This window comes from Symphalangus syndactylus, chromosome 6 (assembly GCF_028878055.3).
Source record: "Symphalangus syndactylus isolate Jambi chromosome 6, NHGRI_mSymSyn1-v2.1_pri, whole genome shotgun sequence".
NCBI lineage: Eukaryota > Metazoa > Chordata > Mammalia > Primates > Hylobatidae > Symphalangus > Symphalangus syndactylus.
This window is the reverse complement of record NC_072428.2, coordinates 77,066,535-77,084,200: the sequence shown is the minus strand read 5'-3', so window position 1 is coordinate 77,084,200 and position 17,666 is coordinate 77,066,535. Positions and strand designations below refer to the sequence as shown.

General features: G+C 36.5%; 1 long non-coding RNA gene across 1 annotated transcript in view; it reads right to left on the bottom strand.

Annotated features, from left to right (window-relative positions):
* Window positions 1-10,861: 10,861 nt before the first annotated feature.
* Window positions 10,862-17,666, bottom strand: part of LOC134737022 (uncharacterized) — a 395,911-nt gene continuing 389,106 nt past the window's right edge. The window contains exon 6 of the long non-coding RNA XR_010121543.1: window positions 10,862-11,053. This is a non-coding gene — a long non-coding RNA (uncharacterized lncRNA). The remainder of the gene's footprint in view (window positions 11,054-17,666) is intronic.

The window sequence follows — 17,666 nt, the reverse complement described above, 5'->3', positions numbered from 1 at the left end:
TTGCAAAATAAAACGAATCACTTGTTATTCAATTAAAAAATAATCACAAATAAAGAAGAGTGGCAAAACTAAAAACCTGCCAAAATTAAAAAAGAAAATAAAAAGAAAGTGAGTAGCTCTAACAAAGAAAGCGTAGACTTAAAACAAAATGAACAAACAGAACGTAGAGAAGAGTCTTATTCAAATGTCTTAGACAAAGGAAGCAGATTCCAGGCCAGAGCAAAGCAGTGACTGAAGATTAGAGAAGAAGGCAAAATTAATTCTCTTTAGAATTCATTTTATTTAAAATGAGGCAAGGAAATCTTTACGGAGAAGGTAATGTTTGTGCTGGACTTTGAAGAAAATACTCTGTTAATGACAAGGAAAGAGGTTTTTTATTTTAAAAAAAGTACATATTCTAATTAAATGTGAATAGCACTTAAAAAGTCCATGCAATTTTGTCTTTCCTTAATAATTTAAAAGATAATTCCGTATCTTAGTGTTGCCAAGTCATTACTTTTGACGTATATTTTTATGGAATGCACTGAATTGACTTTTTTTAACTTAAAGGAAAATCTACAGGGTATGAAATGCTGCAAGAAGAAAAAGAGATATGAAACAATAGTAGATTTTAAAAGATGATTTAAAAAATAATGATAGAGTTGTGCTCCTGGGAAATCAAGATGGAAAATTAAAATAGCAGCATTAAGAAGAAAGTGCACGAAGACATTACAGCACCCACAGAAGAATGTGTGATAGGTAGCGGGAGTGAAGTCAATTACAATATAAGACGTCCGTGATAATTTTTAAATCCATCATGCTACTTTTATGACTTTTGATTATCTCCAGCAAAAATGACCAGAATAAAAATTGCCAAATAAATAAGCAGCAAAGTCGTATATGCCTCTGGGATTACACTAAGAAATAAAGGATAAAGACAATACAAATGGATAATATTTTTCCATCAGAAGTCTTACAGAAACTTTAGGAATGGGATTTTCAATAACTGTCCATGTATAGAATGCTTCAATCAATAAAGGCTGATGAAGAATTAAGTTTGGCTTTTTTTTCTTCTATTTCATACAAGTATTTGATATGATCCTAAGTGCAGAAAGTTGAGTCAGTCACTCTTCTGCTCCTTACAAGAACGCGAACCTGTCTCACGTGATTTTCTTGCCCCTTCATAGCTGATCTCCACTTCTATTCAACTCCCAATCATGGCCAACGTATTCAATTGATATGTTATTACTTTGGTTACTACTATTTGGTCATTACTATTTTTTTTCCACTCAACATTAAGATCTACAGAGTTGCTGCCGTTTATTGTTCCAATGGGTTGCATAGCATTTGCCACCATGTATATGTCACATTTCATTTATCCATTGCTTCCTGTTCCATCTTACCACAAACACCATTCTTGAATATCATCTATTCTATAATATATACAGTAAACACTCGTATGTGTACCTCTCTTGCAGATACACACACCCACAAACACACACATATATGCATATATACATATCACACATATACACAAATAGTATTGCTATCATGTAATGTTTATATATTTAATTATAAAAATATTGTCAGAATGCAAACATTAACCAGGTGTGGTGGCATGTGCCTGTGGTCCAGGGTACTCAGGAGACTGAGGCAAGAGGATTACTTAAGTCTAGGAGGTGGAGGTTGCAGTGAGCCAAAACTGTACCACTACACTCCAGCCTGGGGACCGAGCCAAACTCTGCTTCAAAAATATATTAAAAAAAAATACTGCCAAATGATTTTCATAACTACTACATCAGTTTAAATGGCCATTAATAGTGCTTGAGATTTATGTTTTCCTGCATGTTTGTCAATATATGGTGCTCTCCTACTTTCCATTTTCTGCCTTTCTGTGGGTGTAAAGTGTTATTTCAGCATGATTGTAACATTAGTTTATTTCAGTATAAATGAAGTTGAGACTCTCCCTTTATAGTTGTTTATGATTTAGACTTTGCCTTCGCTGAATAGACTATTGAAATACATCATTCTGTTTTTATTGTACATTTTCTTATTTTGCATAATCCAGATACCAAAGTGTTTATTTTTAGACTTTGCATAATAGGTATATATTTGATATCTATCTTTTCATTGTTGCAGGAAAGTGGTGCCGATCAGACCCCAAGTGAGCATTCTTGGATTTCATGCAAGAAAGAATTCAGGGTGAGTCCATACAGTAAAATGAAAACAAGTTTATTAAGAAAGTAAAGAAACAAAAGAATGACTACTCCATAGACACCATTTTTATGGTTATTTCTTGAAGATATGCTAAACAAGAAGTGGATTATTCATGCCTCCCCTTTTTAAATCATATAGGGTAATGTGCTGATGTTGCCATGACATCTGTAAACTATCATGGCACTGGTGGGGGTATAGCCATGAGGACTACCAGAGGTCACTCTCTTGGCCATCTTGGTCTTGGTGAGTAATGGCTTTTTTACTGCATCTTGTTTTATCAGCAAGGTCTTTGTGACCTGTATCTTGTACTGACCTCCTACCTCATCCTGTGACTTAGAATGCCTTAACATCCTGGGAATGCAGCCCACTGGTTTTAGCCTCATTTTACCCAGCTCCTATTCAAGATGAAGTTGCTCTGGTTTACACCCCTCTGACACTATAATTCTATAAATTTTGGTCTTCTTTGCCACTATATCACCAATATTAAGTATAGCATTTGGCACAAAAAAAAGATTCAGTGTATTTGTGTATTTGTTGAATGGAAGATTATGTCTTCATTATAATGCTTCTGCATACAAAACTCCAAGTTCGTGATGTCTACTTCCTACTTTTGTGGCTACATGCATCATTTAACGCACTAGTAGAATTTTTGAAAGTTTGAAAAAATTGGTAAAAATTTGGTTCTAGGTTTCTATAGAATAAAAAATCTTCTTTAGATTGGGTGACTCCATATGTTTCCCACACCACATTCACACACACACACTCAAAACCCATATTGATAAGAAGGCAAATTATACCAACATTAACCTATGCCTGCACTATACCTGGGAGACACGGAATGCTAAAACTCATAAAGTACATGTAAGTAGGAAAATAAATACACAAAATAACTAAGCCAAGTTTAGTACATACAACTCAGTTAAGAGTTAAACATGTTCAATAAAGAAAGGAGCCAATGGGGAGCCTGTGGGTAATGAAACACAGGTAAATTTACTCTAAAACAGATGCAGATAATGCAGAGAACATATTTGAGTACTGGGATCTATAAGCATTGGATACTCAGAAGTGAGAATGAAGATTTGAAAATGCACAATACATGAAGTGGCTTTTTTTAAAAAGAAGAGGAAATTTGGAAAGGCAAGGAATCCCTTGATGGCATAGTGGGAAGGGGAAAGAAGGAGTTGAGATAGATGTTAAAAGATCCTTTCCAATCATCAGATCAGAAGGAATAATTGCAACACCCACTGTCTTCTTACCCACCCACCCCCAAAATATTGCACCATTGATTTAAATAAACTGCATGTTAATATATCAGCAGAAAAGAACAATCTTGAACGAGGAACCTAATAAGTCACCCAAAACACTTAAACCACTGTACGTAAAAATATATCTCATGAGCCAAAAATAAAATTCTGAGCCCCCCAAATGACTGAATGGACCATTCCTCTTGGCCCATGGGATTCCAAAGAAAACTGAAAACTAGTTCAGGCCTTGATGGGAAGTGGGGGTCATACATAACTCATTATATCTTCCTCCCTTTGGAATTCAGGTACAACTGACCAGCATGAACATTAAAACAAGATCTTAAGACAAACAGACTCTTTATAGCAATAAGATACCAAATACCAACCTGCTTCCAATATGGCATCACATAAGAGGTAGCATGCCCTGAATGAAATCGAAGTATTTTACCCCAAAATGTATTTCTTTGACATATTTTGAAACGGCCCTGAAAAGCTGTCTCTTATGAAGGCGATTTACATTCTGTAGAGAATCTCCTTCCCTTTCTAGTCCTGAAGAGATTAGCTGAGAGCCTAAAATCTTTTAGAGGTTGGAATAGGAAACATTTGCCATCTATTGCCTCTAAGGCTGGCTACCTAAGAGACTTCATCTACATAATAAGAATCTTGGTCTTCATAACCTCTTGTCTCAACTCGACACCCTTCTCTATTGATTTCAGGTGTTTAGATAGGCACTTAACTCCTTCAACCAGTTGCCAATCAGAAAATGAATTCACCTATGACCTGTATGTAAGTATTTGTACACACTACACATATGCAATCATCCAGACACAAGGGGTAGATATCTTCACCTCTTGTTACTTATGTGCTTCTTTAAGATAATACATCAATAAAGCAGTTCAGAACAAAAGACCAGGGAACAGAGTAAATATACCCTGTTTACAGAGAAGTGGTTAATTGTAGTAAAAGTTTGATATTCAGAAGCCAGATGTCGTAGATAGATTAGCTCAGCAATATTCAGATAAGATTTTCATTGACTTATTCAGTCTATGTCAATATGTATTTATTGCCTGCCTGTGTTTTATGCATTAAAGTAGAATCCATTCTCACATTGATGATTAAATACAAATGCTCTTTGATTTATGATGGGGTTAAGTCCCAATAAACCTATTGTAAATTAAAAATCTTGTAAGAGAAAATGCATTTAATACTCCTAAGCAACAGAATATTGTAGCTTGGCCTAAACTTTTTTTTTTTTTTTTGAGATAGAGTCTCGCTGTCTCCCAGGCTGGAGTGCAGTGGCGCGATCTCGGCCCACTGCAAACTCCGCCTCCCGGGTTCGTGCCATTCTCCTGCCTCAGGCTCCGGAGTAGTAGCTGAATCTACAGGCGCCCGCCACCACGCCCAGCTATTTTTTTGTATTTTGTAGTTGAGACGGGGTTTCACCATGTTAGCGAGGATGGTCTAGATCTCCTGACCTCGTGATCCGCCCACCTCGGCCTCCCAAAGTGCTGGGATTATAGGCGCGAGCCACCACGCCCGGCCGGCCTAACCTATTTTAAATGTGCTCAGCCTACAGTTGGGCAAAATCATCACAAAGTCTATTTTATAACACAATGTTGAATAACTCATGGCTGTTTGCCCTCCTGATTGCATGGCTGACTGGGAGCTGCCACATGCTGTCAGTACCTAGCATTGAGAGAGAATGTCTTGATGTATATTGCTAACCTGGGAAAAGAAGAAAAAAAATCAAAATTCGAAGTAGTTTCTACTGACTGTGTACCCCTTTCTTACCATCGTAAAGTCAAAAAAAAAGGTTGAACCATTGTAAGTCAGGGACATCTGTAATTCTATCTGTGCCCCCAAACATTTCATGGATTACACAATCCATGAAATAATGATGATGCTGTGTGACCACTTTTTTGGATAAGAAAAATTATTAAATTTTCACAAGAATATGGAGGACTCTGCCTGGAATCATTAGCTGTAAGTGAAAGTTTTATTTTAAATATAGCATTTAATTTGGCCTTAAGAATAAATTGAAATATGACAAAAATGGGAGTGAAAATGTCATAGTCAAAACAAGGGCACTCTTTTATCCTGTATTTATCTGTGAATTTCATGAAAATATGTGCTTTTTATGTAAATGTCTTGAGCAATCCAAATTCATGAAAGTGTTGAAAACATGAAGAATTGCTGCTGCTTCTGCAAAGGAAGCAAAGCAGGATTCACTCAAAAAAGAGAAAAAACAAGGCAAGAATAGTATAGCTTCCCTACCTGCTCCTGTCCATCCAGTGGACATCTGGGCCCATGAGTCACCTGAAAAGAACAACACTTACTGGACCAAATTTTATATTAGTTAGTATTTTTCTACTTTGACAGATGAGCCAACTTTATTAAATATCACTACAAAAAATTTTAAGGAATTATTGATGCCAATAATGGGAATAGTCTTACAATGTCTGATCTTTAAAACATTTGCAAATCTATCACCAAAAACTCTCAAAAAATGTAATAAAAACAATGGCCCTGGCAGAATGACCATCGATATACAAACTGAGGATTAGAGGACAACCTGGTAACAAGGGTACATGCTGCACTAGCTGGCTGAAAACATTTACATGCATTTCAATTACGTCTACGTTATCTTTGAGGGAAGGTACATAAGATCCATTTTTGCCTGTGAACCAAAGCAAATTTAGCAAAACCAACTTTCCAAGTAGCCACAGGAGAATCTACACGCAGGCTATAAAAACTTTGAAATATATGCCCTCTAACTTTGGAAGTTAGACAAAGATTCAGTATTGGGGCTATTGTCTTGTGTGACTGACATTTATTTCATTGTCTTTAATCCTTTTGCTGTCTTCCTGTGGAAAGTGTATTTCCTGATGGTGTTGGCCAATTCGCTCCTTTCAATTTAAAACGATGATCACTTCCTGCTTTTAAGTAAGATTTGCTCTTGGTTTTCTGCACTCAGATGAACTATGATTTATTTTTTGTTATGTCATCACATTTAAAATATTTCCTTTGGATGTTTTATTTTCAAGCTGTCCAAATTTTCTTTCAATGTTGTTCTAATCTTCAAGATTGCCAATTTTGCCATCAGATTAGTTTTTTTTTCTGTTTGTGTTGATTATTCTCTAAATGATGCTCACCTAAATCTCAATTAATAAAATGCAGAGGCAAACTGTTTTTAGTCACAGAGGCCTTTAAATTGAATACAGCTGTGCCATGTGCTGCCTTTATTGTCAATGGCATATGATGTGCCACTACGCTTTACTGTTTCCAATTTGGTAAATCAGTTCCATTATACCGGGGTGATGATGATTCCTGCTGGAAATGTCTCTGAGGCAGATAAATGAGAACTGTAATACAAAATGATTCTAGTTCCATTAAGAAATGTTAAGATTATTAAGGACATTATTCTTAATCTTCAAGGAAACATATGATGGGAAATAAATGAATGCATGCTCCAGAGTACATTTATTTATAAGACAATGACTTCCATCATCTAATCAGTACATTTAAGAGTCACTTTCACTAGAGTTGGCTTCATGCTCCTGCATGGGGTTCTTTCTAGTCCAAGGCAAGAGAGAAAAACTGTAGTGTCTATATTAATGACTTTCTAGAAAATTGAGGCAAAAAAATAAGCATACTAAAAAAAGCACATTAAACAATATGTATTTGAAATCCTAAAAATTATGTGTTAGAATTGTTCAATGAGATGAAAAGACTGATGAATGACTTTATTGTCTTTAAGGATATTAAGAAGCGTTACTAAGAAAATGCCTACCAGCTGTTCTACATTTCCAAAATGAGTATGAGCTAAGCAGTAAATGGAATTCAAATTCACCAGTTAGAAGGCAGGGAACCAGATCAAAAGACCTTTTGAGATGACCTCCAGCTCAAAGATTATATAGAAAACAAAAGGTCTTACTTTAAGATCATTGAACTATACATGCTGTCAGACGAGTTGAGACAGTCTATGTATGGAATAATGTTAACATATTTCCAATGATTTCCTTCATATAAATGAAGTTATTAACCTTCAATCACAAAAGCATATACTTTTGGTTGGTTGTCCACTAGTGGTGCTTTATTTATGTTCTATTCAATGCAGGTTGTTTCCAACTTTAAGGGCAAGTAAACTTAACTGACTCACGTGGGGTTTGAACTCATAACCCTTGACTCATTAGCACTAAGCAAAATGAGCTAGCCACCAGAACCAAGCCACACTAGAATATTTTAGACCAAAAAAAGTTAATCTGTACATATTTTGTCAGAGGCAAAATAAATGAATTAGGCATTATGAATAAAGTAGGCATAATAAATTACTGAGCCCTTTGTATTTCTTGGGATTCTGAGCCTATATAGGGGTTTTATAGGAGAGAGATATGGATAGAGTCTTTCATGCCTGACAATTGATGAAACTTTTAGAATGAGGCAAAGGTTTTAGTCAGGACTCAAGATAAAATGACTGAAGCTTGCAGAAAGAAATGGTGATTTTCCTTCTGACCCGATTTGCTGATTCCAAATGCAACCCACTGTTTCTTTTTCATTAAACCACTAGCCACCATGGTAACCATTTTATATTATTATTCAACGTGGTCAGCAGTTGAGCCAGTTTTCAAGGGGTGATAGTTTTAGAATAGCATTAACAAAAAGAATTTCTCCAGTCAAGATAAGGATTTTCTAGAATAAAAGACTTGGCTTGAAGCCTTTCTGTTTAGTGCAAAAAGCAAAAGATAAATCAGATATATTCCCACTGTGGAGTAAGTAGAAGATGGCAGTGTATTTTTGTAGGCATAGAAATGGGAATTAAATAACCCATATATCTTCTTCCTACAAAGCGAGGAAACCTTGGAGAGCAGACACATTTACCTTCTGCAGGACTTCAAGTACCAAATTCAATTCAAAGAAGAAAGGCACAGAGCAAAAGTAACACTTTGGATTACAACAATAAAGAGTGATGGCAGATTCCCATTCCCACCCCAGTGAAGTAAATGCTATCCTAGAGGGAGTTAAAATAGAAAATGGAGGCTGACAATTTTATTCACCAAGGGAATAAATAGATAATACAATAATTTATTTTCACGTGTTATTTCTAGCATTCCCTTAGATACAATAGGGGGCATTCTTGGAATTTCATAATGCTTCCCAGAGGAAAGAACACGATTTAGTATAGATGTTTTTTACAAATGTCAAGTAGATATACTACTGGGTTATAGAATTTATAGAAGTTAGGCGAGATTGCTAATAGAGTGTGAATATTGAATGTCCTTCAGAGAATAGTTATTTTCCCTTTAAATGGAGGATTTTTCATCCTCTTCAGAGCTCTAGAAAAGTTCACTGAGTCCCCAAGAATCCTGATTATGGGCTCATATGACTCATCTGAAGGGCAGGAGGACTAGGAAAAGACAGAGAAGAAAGGCTGGCCAAGTTACCTACTGCCTTTCATCTCAATAGGAGCCAGTAAACCTGTTAAGGTATCTCTCATTTTTCTCTGAGCCCTGGTGAGTAGAGCCTGAATGGCAGACTGTGAAACTCCAGTCTATCACAGCCTCCTAATTCATACTTGACTGACCAGCTCTAGATTTCTGATGAGTCCTGTCAATTAGCTTCCTTAATGTGGAATGGATTCAGAATTCCTAGAGTTTAATCATTTTCATACAAAGGAGACAGTAAAATGCTTTTCTTTTCTCCAACATCTCTAAAATGTGCAAATACAATTATGATAATGTAATTCAGTCTGCTTAGTTCTCAATTATTTTTATTATTATTTTTTGAGACAGGTTATTACTCTGTCACCCAGTCTAGTGTGTGGTGGTGCAATCATGGATCACTAAAGCCTCAATTTCCTGGTCTCAGGGCTCCAGCAATTATGATCATCTCACCTCAACCTCCTGAGTAACTGGGACTATAGGCACATGACACCACGCCTGGCTAATTACTTAGTTTTTTGTAGAAATGAAATCTCGTTATGTTGCCCAGGCTAATCATGAACTCCCAGGCTCAAGTGATCCTCCTGCCTGAGCCTAAAAAATTGCTGGGATTACAGGTATGAGCCACCACACCAGGCCTCAACTTTGATTATAGGACAATAAATACCCTTTCCTGTTGAATAGGTGCCAAAGGAAGAAAAAAATCCCTTCTAAACAACAACTGTTTTTAAGGCCCATTTCTAATTGTGACTTGCTCAGATTTGACCATAGGCATATTTATCAGTGAAGATTCTTACATAAAGAAGTTACAATGGAATATAATTCACAGTGATTCATTGTCTGCTTTGGTTCACTGTCATAGGGACCTTATATATTTGCTTATCCACGTTTTATAGATATGTGGCTTCTATCCCTATGATTTCTAAGAGGTAGAGCTGAAGGTGGAATTCAGCTATGCTTGTTCTGATTCACTGCATACACAGAAGGTGGAAGGAATAAAGGAGTGGTAAGTATGTAATGTGGATGGCTTATCATCATCTGTATTACACCACTTCTCTAAAATATAAATTTTAAGTGTTCTCCTTGACAGCGAGGTTATTTTTAGTAGTGGAAATAACACCAGGCATGAAGCCAATTGAGCTCCTTCTTAGTAACTAATTATCTTCCACAAACTCAGCTTTCCTTTCTGTGAAATAGGAATAAAAACTGCGTGGCATAGAGGAGAGTGGAAAGAGCATGAAGTGATTTTGAAGTCACTTTGTGAAATTGGTCAAGTCACTCAACTTAGCTTCAGGTTTTACATGCAGAAACTAAGTTTGGGTTTGAGAAATTACCTATACACACAAAGCCACAGGCTTTAATTTATGAATTTTGTTTCAACTATTGTGTTTCTTAATAGCATTTTATTGTTCTTTGAAGTCGTATGCTTTGTTCCAAATATTCCACAATGTATCAGTCAAAATATGCTAGGTTACGCTGAGGCAACCAACAATCCTAATATCTCAGCTGCTTGGAGCAGCAAAGAATACTTCTCACCCACGGCCATTGTGAGTCAGCCAAGGCCCTGCTCCATAATGTCTTCACTCGGGATCCCAAGTTGGTAGAGTTTCTATCTCGAATATTGCCATTTATTATTGCAGCCATAAAAGAGATATGATGAACTCCATACTGGCTTTTAAAACTTCTGCCCCAAAGTGACACATTGTCACATACATGCAAGTGAAGCAAGTGAAGAAATCAATAGAAACACGTTGCTAAACAAGTCACAGAAGTCTTAGAAAAACTATCCTTTCCACAAAGGCCAAATTATTATTTTATTTTTATTTTTAAATGGATGTGTATAGTGTACGCTAGGTATGGAGAACATAGAAAAAAGCCATGAGCCCTACTTTAAGACACCCTCAGTCTAGTGAAGGAGACAGATATATTGTCTTTTCATGTCAAATTGCAGGATTTGAAGTAGAAGTGAAAAATGGAGAGGCCTTTTTTTTTTTTTTTTTTTTTTTTTTACTTTCTCTTTGAAGACTTTGGTGATGCTTTGGATCATGCTATAGTATTAAGGGCAGTGTCAGTCATATCCATCTGCTCCATGAGCATTGAAACACGGAGGCGATCAATCTTGGAAAGTCGTTACAAACACAGTTTGCAGGTCTTCAATCATTCATTTACTTTGTCCTAAGTGGGAAAACCACAGAAGGAAATTTAATATTCATCTGAATATTACTGGCAATAATCAAGCAGCATCACTTTGACTGTTAATAAGTTTGGAAATAGCCAACCCTAATTTTGAAGTACCTGCTATGCTACTTTAAATTAAATTATTGTTTTAAATGCAAATGTTAATATATCATGCATTTAATAATAATTAAAAGCCCCTTATACAGTGTTGACTTACATAGCATCTTAGTATATGATATCTAATCTAAGAAAAATGTGTTAAGTATAACCTACTCAGTGTCTAATCCCTCTGACTATGCATGCTTATTCTTGAAACCCAGGATGCACTGAAATTTCTCTACATTTAACCATGAATTAACAGAGAAAATGCCTCAAGTGCTGTCTTCCATTCTCTGTTTTGAAGCTTTCTTCATTTGGCCTCCTATATTTAATCTATTGAATTTTCACATAGATTCAACCCTCTAACTACCTTCTCTTTCACAAATGTCTTGGCGTATGTGCTTCTCTGATGGTGATTCAGCACTTCCCTAGGTGGTTGTCTCACTCACCAGGTCTCTGTACCATGATTAGAGCCAGTAAATTTGCGGTGTCATCCTTCCAATTCTGGAGAGGTATAGGCTTGTGATGGTTGCTTATGATGTTTGTCACATATTTCCTGCTAACTTTTTTAAAGCATGCGCAGGGTTGCCCACCACTGTTTCCTTTAGGAATGGTTAGGTATGACCATATGATGTGTTTTGACCAATGAAATATGAGCTGAATAGATGTGTGTAATATGCTGCTAGAAGTTTTAAGAGCCAGTGCAAACTTTGCAACGTTCCCAAGTTTGTGCTACCCATCAAGTTATGGCCCCAATCACTCTAGGTCTGTGGATGACTATGAAAGCAGAGCCTGCTTGCAAACCTCAATTGAATGTTTACTGTGTACGAGAAATAAATGCTGTTTTGAAACTACTGAAATATTATGTTATTTGTTAGATTTTCTGTAATGTCAGCATCATACAGCCTATTTCGACTGATACAATGCTGAAATGAGATAAATGGTTTAGTTGTTTTTGTTATAAAAAAGCACATAATATAATTATTTAGTAATTGGTTATATATGTGTTAAAATGAGAGTTTAGAGCCCATTTGATTTTTTTTGCCTTTTAAAAAAATCTTTCTTACGTCATTAAAAAAGAAAAATAAGCCTTCTGATGAAATTTTGTTCATGAGTAAAACAAAATCCCCAAAAAGGTAATTTTAAACATGTTCAGATAAATATCTTAAGTTTCTTCCAAGGAATTATATGCAGAACTTCTCTGCCAGAATGATTGTATCTCTAAGAAATACTTTGGCATTTACAAGGCCAACATAAACTTAGTATTGGAATTTGCAGATCATTCTCAGAGCATAAGATTAAAGGAAAGAGCTTTCAAAGTTTTCAGCTGGTATACATCAGCATGTCCACCTAAATAAAGAGAAAAAGGCTGAAGGCTCACAACTTTCTTATTTTATATAAAGGAATAACCTTATTTATCTCCAGATCACTGATTTTTATCTACCTCAAGTCAATTTACTAAGGTTTTTTATGGCTTTTATGAAAAAGTTGGCAGTCTGGACTAGACATAATATCAAATAGGCAGATGTGTAAGTCATAAAAGCAAAGGCTTGAAAGACTGAACATGTTGTGGCTACATAAAAGGAACTAACAGCGAAGGGAAAGTCACCAGGTAAATCATGTCACTGGGCAGTTAATGAACACTAGGAAGAAAATGGCCTGAAGCACTTGCTCAGAGTATTCTTCTTTATCAGTTTCACTATATATATGTAAAAAATTTCAAGACTAGAATTTACCTTGAAAACTAAGTCATTTACTGACCATCAGCTCATTAACTGCTATTGTCTGTGTCCATATGTTTGTTTTTATATATTGGTGAAAGACTAGCAAGATTGAGTAAATGTTCAAATTTCCTGGCTCCATCTTTGGGACCTTATTCAAGGGATCTCTGTGGGCACCAGGAATCCTATTTTAAAACTGTTATACTATGAAAGACTTTTACCTTGTTTGATTAGGAACAAGATCCAGGCTAATGGAACATCGTGCTTGTAACAGGTACTCTGTTCATGTTTGCGAAAGTGCGCAGGTATGTGCTTGTGCATTTAGATGTATATCTAGCTTCTGGGTGTACTCAATATTTTTTCTATTAAGTTAATTAATTGAAAACACCTGAAAGCTGTGCATGACTTGATGTAGAAGGCACTTTTTTCTTAAATGAAAAACCTGCACATTTTGACATTTTTGACATTTCTCGACTCCTTTTGGTCTTGTGTTTTGCATATTAAAATATGGTTTAATAATACCTACATTAGACAATTTTGGTTCTTAGAGTAGAAAAGGACCGTTTTTCTTAGCCTATGGAGTTAACTGCCCTACCTCCTTCCTAAAATAGAAGTGCTTTCTACTGATGACATAACTTTCCTCAGAAACCATCTACTCCCTTGTTCTATTTTATAAGACTTTATTCCCTTTCTCTTAACTTTAAATTTATGTTATTTCAGTTGGATAAACAATAGCATCAAGTGTATTTTATAGTCAGGGCAACATGGATAAAAATATTTAAATGTAATCACTTCACCTTCACATAAACAGTAGTAGTATTACAGGATTTAACTGGTAGAAGTCCAAAGTGCATATAAATATTATCTAGTGGAATGCAATAAATAAAACAGTAAGGCTTCTAAATGAAAAAAAGAAGTACTATAAATAAAATGATACCTACAGACACCTAGCTATGAAACTAAATTTAAGCCAGGCTTAAATGTTTATAAATAATACTTATGTTGTAAACATAACTACTAATTTTTAAAATACGCCACCTCCTCATAATTTGAGTCATCAGGATGGCAAACTATTTGAAGAAAAAATACTCCCATATAGCCGTGCACGGTGGCTCACGCCTGTAATCCCAGCACTTTGGGAGGCTGAGGGGGGTGGATCACGAGGTCAGGAGATCGAGACCATTCTGGCTAACATGGGGAAACCCTGTCTGTACTAAAAATACAAAAAGTTAGCCAGGCGTGGTGGCAGACGCTAGTAGTCCCAGCTACTTGGGAGGCTGAGGCAGGAGAATGGCATGAACCCCAGAAGCGGAGCTTGCAGTGAGCGGAGATGGGGCCACTGCACTCCAGCCTGGGTGACAGAGCGAGACTCCATCTCAAAAAAAAAAAAAAAAAAAAAAAAAGAAGAAAAGAAAAAGGATACTCCCATACAACTTCCAGAAGAACATCTAAATCACCAAGTAGAATATTAAAAACATTGGAGGTGTTTTTGTCAAGCCCATGATTACAGAATGATCACTTTATCTGTTTTTCTTCATGACTGATTATGTCTTTTTTATTTGCAACGTCTTATTTTGCACCTGTCGGAGGTAGACATTACTAGAAGTAAAAACAAAAGTGAGGACAATGAGTCAGTGGCATCAGTTCAGAGTCAATGTGAAAAGAATGATCTGCCCCCATTCCTCTACAATGTCCCAAGGTAAAAAAACAATTATGTGAAACTATGCAAAGGTATATGCTCAAGCCTGTATCACTACTGAATTGTAGCTAATCAAAGACTCTGCTCTGAAATTATAAGACAACTTAGTCAAGTAGAAGAAAGTAAACTGTGGTCTACTTTCCAGTAAGATCCCCTTTTTATCCCAAAGTGTGTTGAAGGATGTTAATTGTCATATTTAGCAGAATCAGTATCATCAACACCATTGCCAAGCACATTCATGAGGTTTCAATATGCTGTGGAATATTTGAAGTAAAACAGTTTTGCACTCCAATTTCTAGAAGCAAACTTTTTGTAAATTCAGGTTTATTGAGATAAAATTTACAGATAATAAAATCTAATTTTTAGATGTACAGTTTTATAAATTTTGACAAATGTATGTAGTTCAGTAACCACCCCTAAAATTTCCCTTATGCCCTTTTGTAGTTAATCTCCTCCTCCAACCCCTCACACTTAGAAACCATTGATATAATTTTTGTCTCTATTGTTTTACATTTTCCAGAATGTCAAATACATGGAATCATACACTATATAGTCTTCTATATCTGGTGTTCTTCACTTAGCATAATACTTTTGACATCATTCTTGCTGTTTCATGTACCACTAGTTACTTTTTTTTTTTTTTTTTTTGAAATCCAGTCTCACTGTGCTGCCCAGCCTGGAGTGCAATGGCATGATCTCGCCTCACTGCAAGCTCCGCCTCCCGGGTTCACGACATTCTCCTGCCTCAGCCTCCCGAGTAGCTGGGACTACAGGCACCCGCCACCACTCCTGGCTAATTTTTTGTATTTTTAGTAGAGACAGGGTTTCACTGTGTTAGCCAGGATGGTCTCCATCTCCTGACCTCGTGATCCGCCCGCCTCAGCTTCCCAAAGTGCTGGGATTACAGGCATGAGCCACTGCGCAGGCCTAGTTACTCATTTTTTTTTTTACTAAGTAGCTTGTCATTGGATCGTTATACTATACCACTGTTTCCATGTAGCACTTGATTGGCATCTGGTTTATTTCCACCTGTGGACAATTATGAGTAAAGCTGATTTAAACTTTTGCATACAGGTCTTGCTAATTTCAAGCTTTTAAATTATTACCTTAACTCAATGCCAGAAGAATATGTGATAGAGTTTGGATGTTTGTCCCCTTCAAATCTCACACTGAAATGTGATCTGCAATGTTAGAAGTAGGGTCTAGTGGCAAGTGTTTGGAACATTGGGGAAGATTTCTTATGAACAAGTTAGTGTCCCCTCCCCACCCCCCATGGTAATCAGCAAGTTCTGGTGGTATTAGTTCACATGAGAGCTGTTTGTTTAAAGGAGGCTGGCACCTCCTCCCTTCTCTTACTTTCTCTCTTGCCACTTGACACGCCTGCCTCCCCCTTCACATTCTGCCATGAGTAAAAGCTTTCTGAGGCCTCATGAGAAGCTGAGCAGATGCTAGTGCCATGCTTGCACAAGCTGCATAACTGTTAGCCAAATAAACCTATTTTCTTTGTAAATTATCCAGCCTCAGGTATTCCTTTATAGCAATGCAAAATGGACTAATACACCATGAAATGTATATGGTAGCTGCTTAAATTTTTATATGGAAGGAATGATTAATAATTACACCAATAATAATGTTTTACTTATTTTTATTTTATGTATTTTATTGTATTATCAGTTTCTTTAAAACACATTGTCTCACTATGTTTTCTAGGATGGAGAGCAGTGGCTATTTACAGGCATCATCCTAGTGCACTATAGCCTTGAACTCCTCGGCTTAACTCGTCCTCCCGCTTCAGCCTATTGAGTGGCTGGCACTATAGGCATGCACTACTGTGCCTTACTTAATGTTTTATTTCACATATACAGAATAGCATGTGTAATACATAGGCTGAACTCTATAATGTTATCACATATATATAAAGCATAATATAGTAGGATTTATTCTGTTAATAACACAACAGCTATCAAAAGTAGAGGCATGGAGAAAAGCCATAAAATGACCATCATTGTTATTATTAACATTATTAGCATTATTTATATTTCAATGACAATGGGAAGACTCTCACCTAATTTATACTCTCTACTATTCTTGACTTGGGTCGTTTAGACTATAGAAGACTGTTTTGAGTAAAGAAAACATGTTTACATAGCTCCAAGAAAATTAAAAAGCTTTACTGATATCATCAGCTCTGCAGTCATGTTCCAAAAATAAGAAGGCTTACATTTTCCATTCCCCTGCAAAAGGTGATGGGATCCACATTTCTCCAGTTGACCACTTCCCCTTCTACTGTTTCTTGCCAGGGAAAGAAAAGGACTTTGATACCCAGGACAATTATTCTATCATTAAGTAAGTTTCTTTAAAAAAAAAAACACACAGTTATGCAATTAAAAAAAAAAGTATGTTCTGCTTCTCCAGGTCTCACTACCTAAAATTTTGGCAGCTAAACTGGTCTGAGCTGATTACATAGGTAGTTTTTTGTTTGTTTTGTTTTGTTTGAGACGGAGTCTCGCTCTGTCACCCAGGCTGGAGTGCAGTGGCGTGATTTTGGCTTGCTGCAGCCTCCACTTCCCTAGCTCCAGCGATTCCCCTGCCTCAGACTCCCAGGTAGCTGGGATTACAGGCACATGCCACCATGCCTGGCTAATTTTTGTATTTTTAGTAGAGACAGGGTTTGGCCATGTTGGCCAGGCTGGTCTCAAACTCCTGACCTCAGATGATCCGCCCGCCTCAGCCTTCCATAGTGCTGGGATTACAGGGGTAAGACACAGCACCCAGCCTCATAGGTAGTTATAAATTGGCCTATCATCACATGATATGAAGTTAGTGTTACGGGAAAACATTTTCTCATTTTACCAACTCACCCCGTAATTCTTAGGAATATTCCCTTCAAGTCCACAGGAACTTCAATGCTCATCATTATATCCAATGATTTGATTAAGAATAGGGTCTCTCTAAAGTGCAGATAGCCATTTCGAAGTCTGCTCTGTGTTTAATATTTCTTTAGCAGATTATTCATTTACTATTAAGATTTATGATACTACTGTAAAATCTACTTGCCCATGGAAAAATGGCACCCTCTGGAGGGTACCTA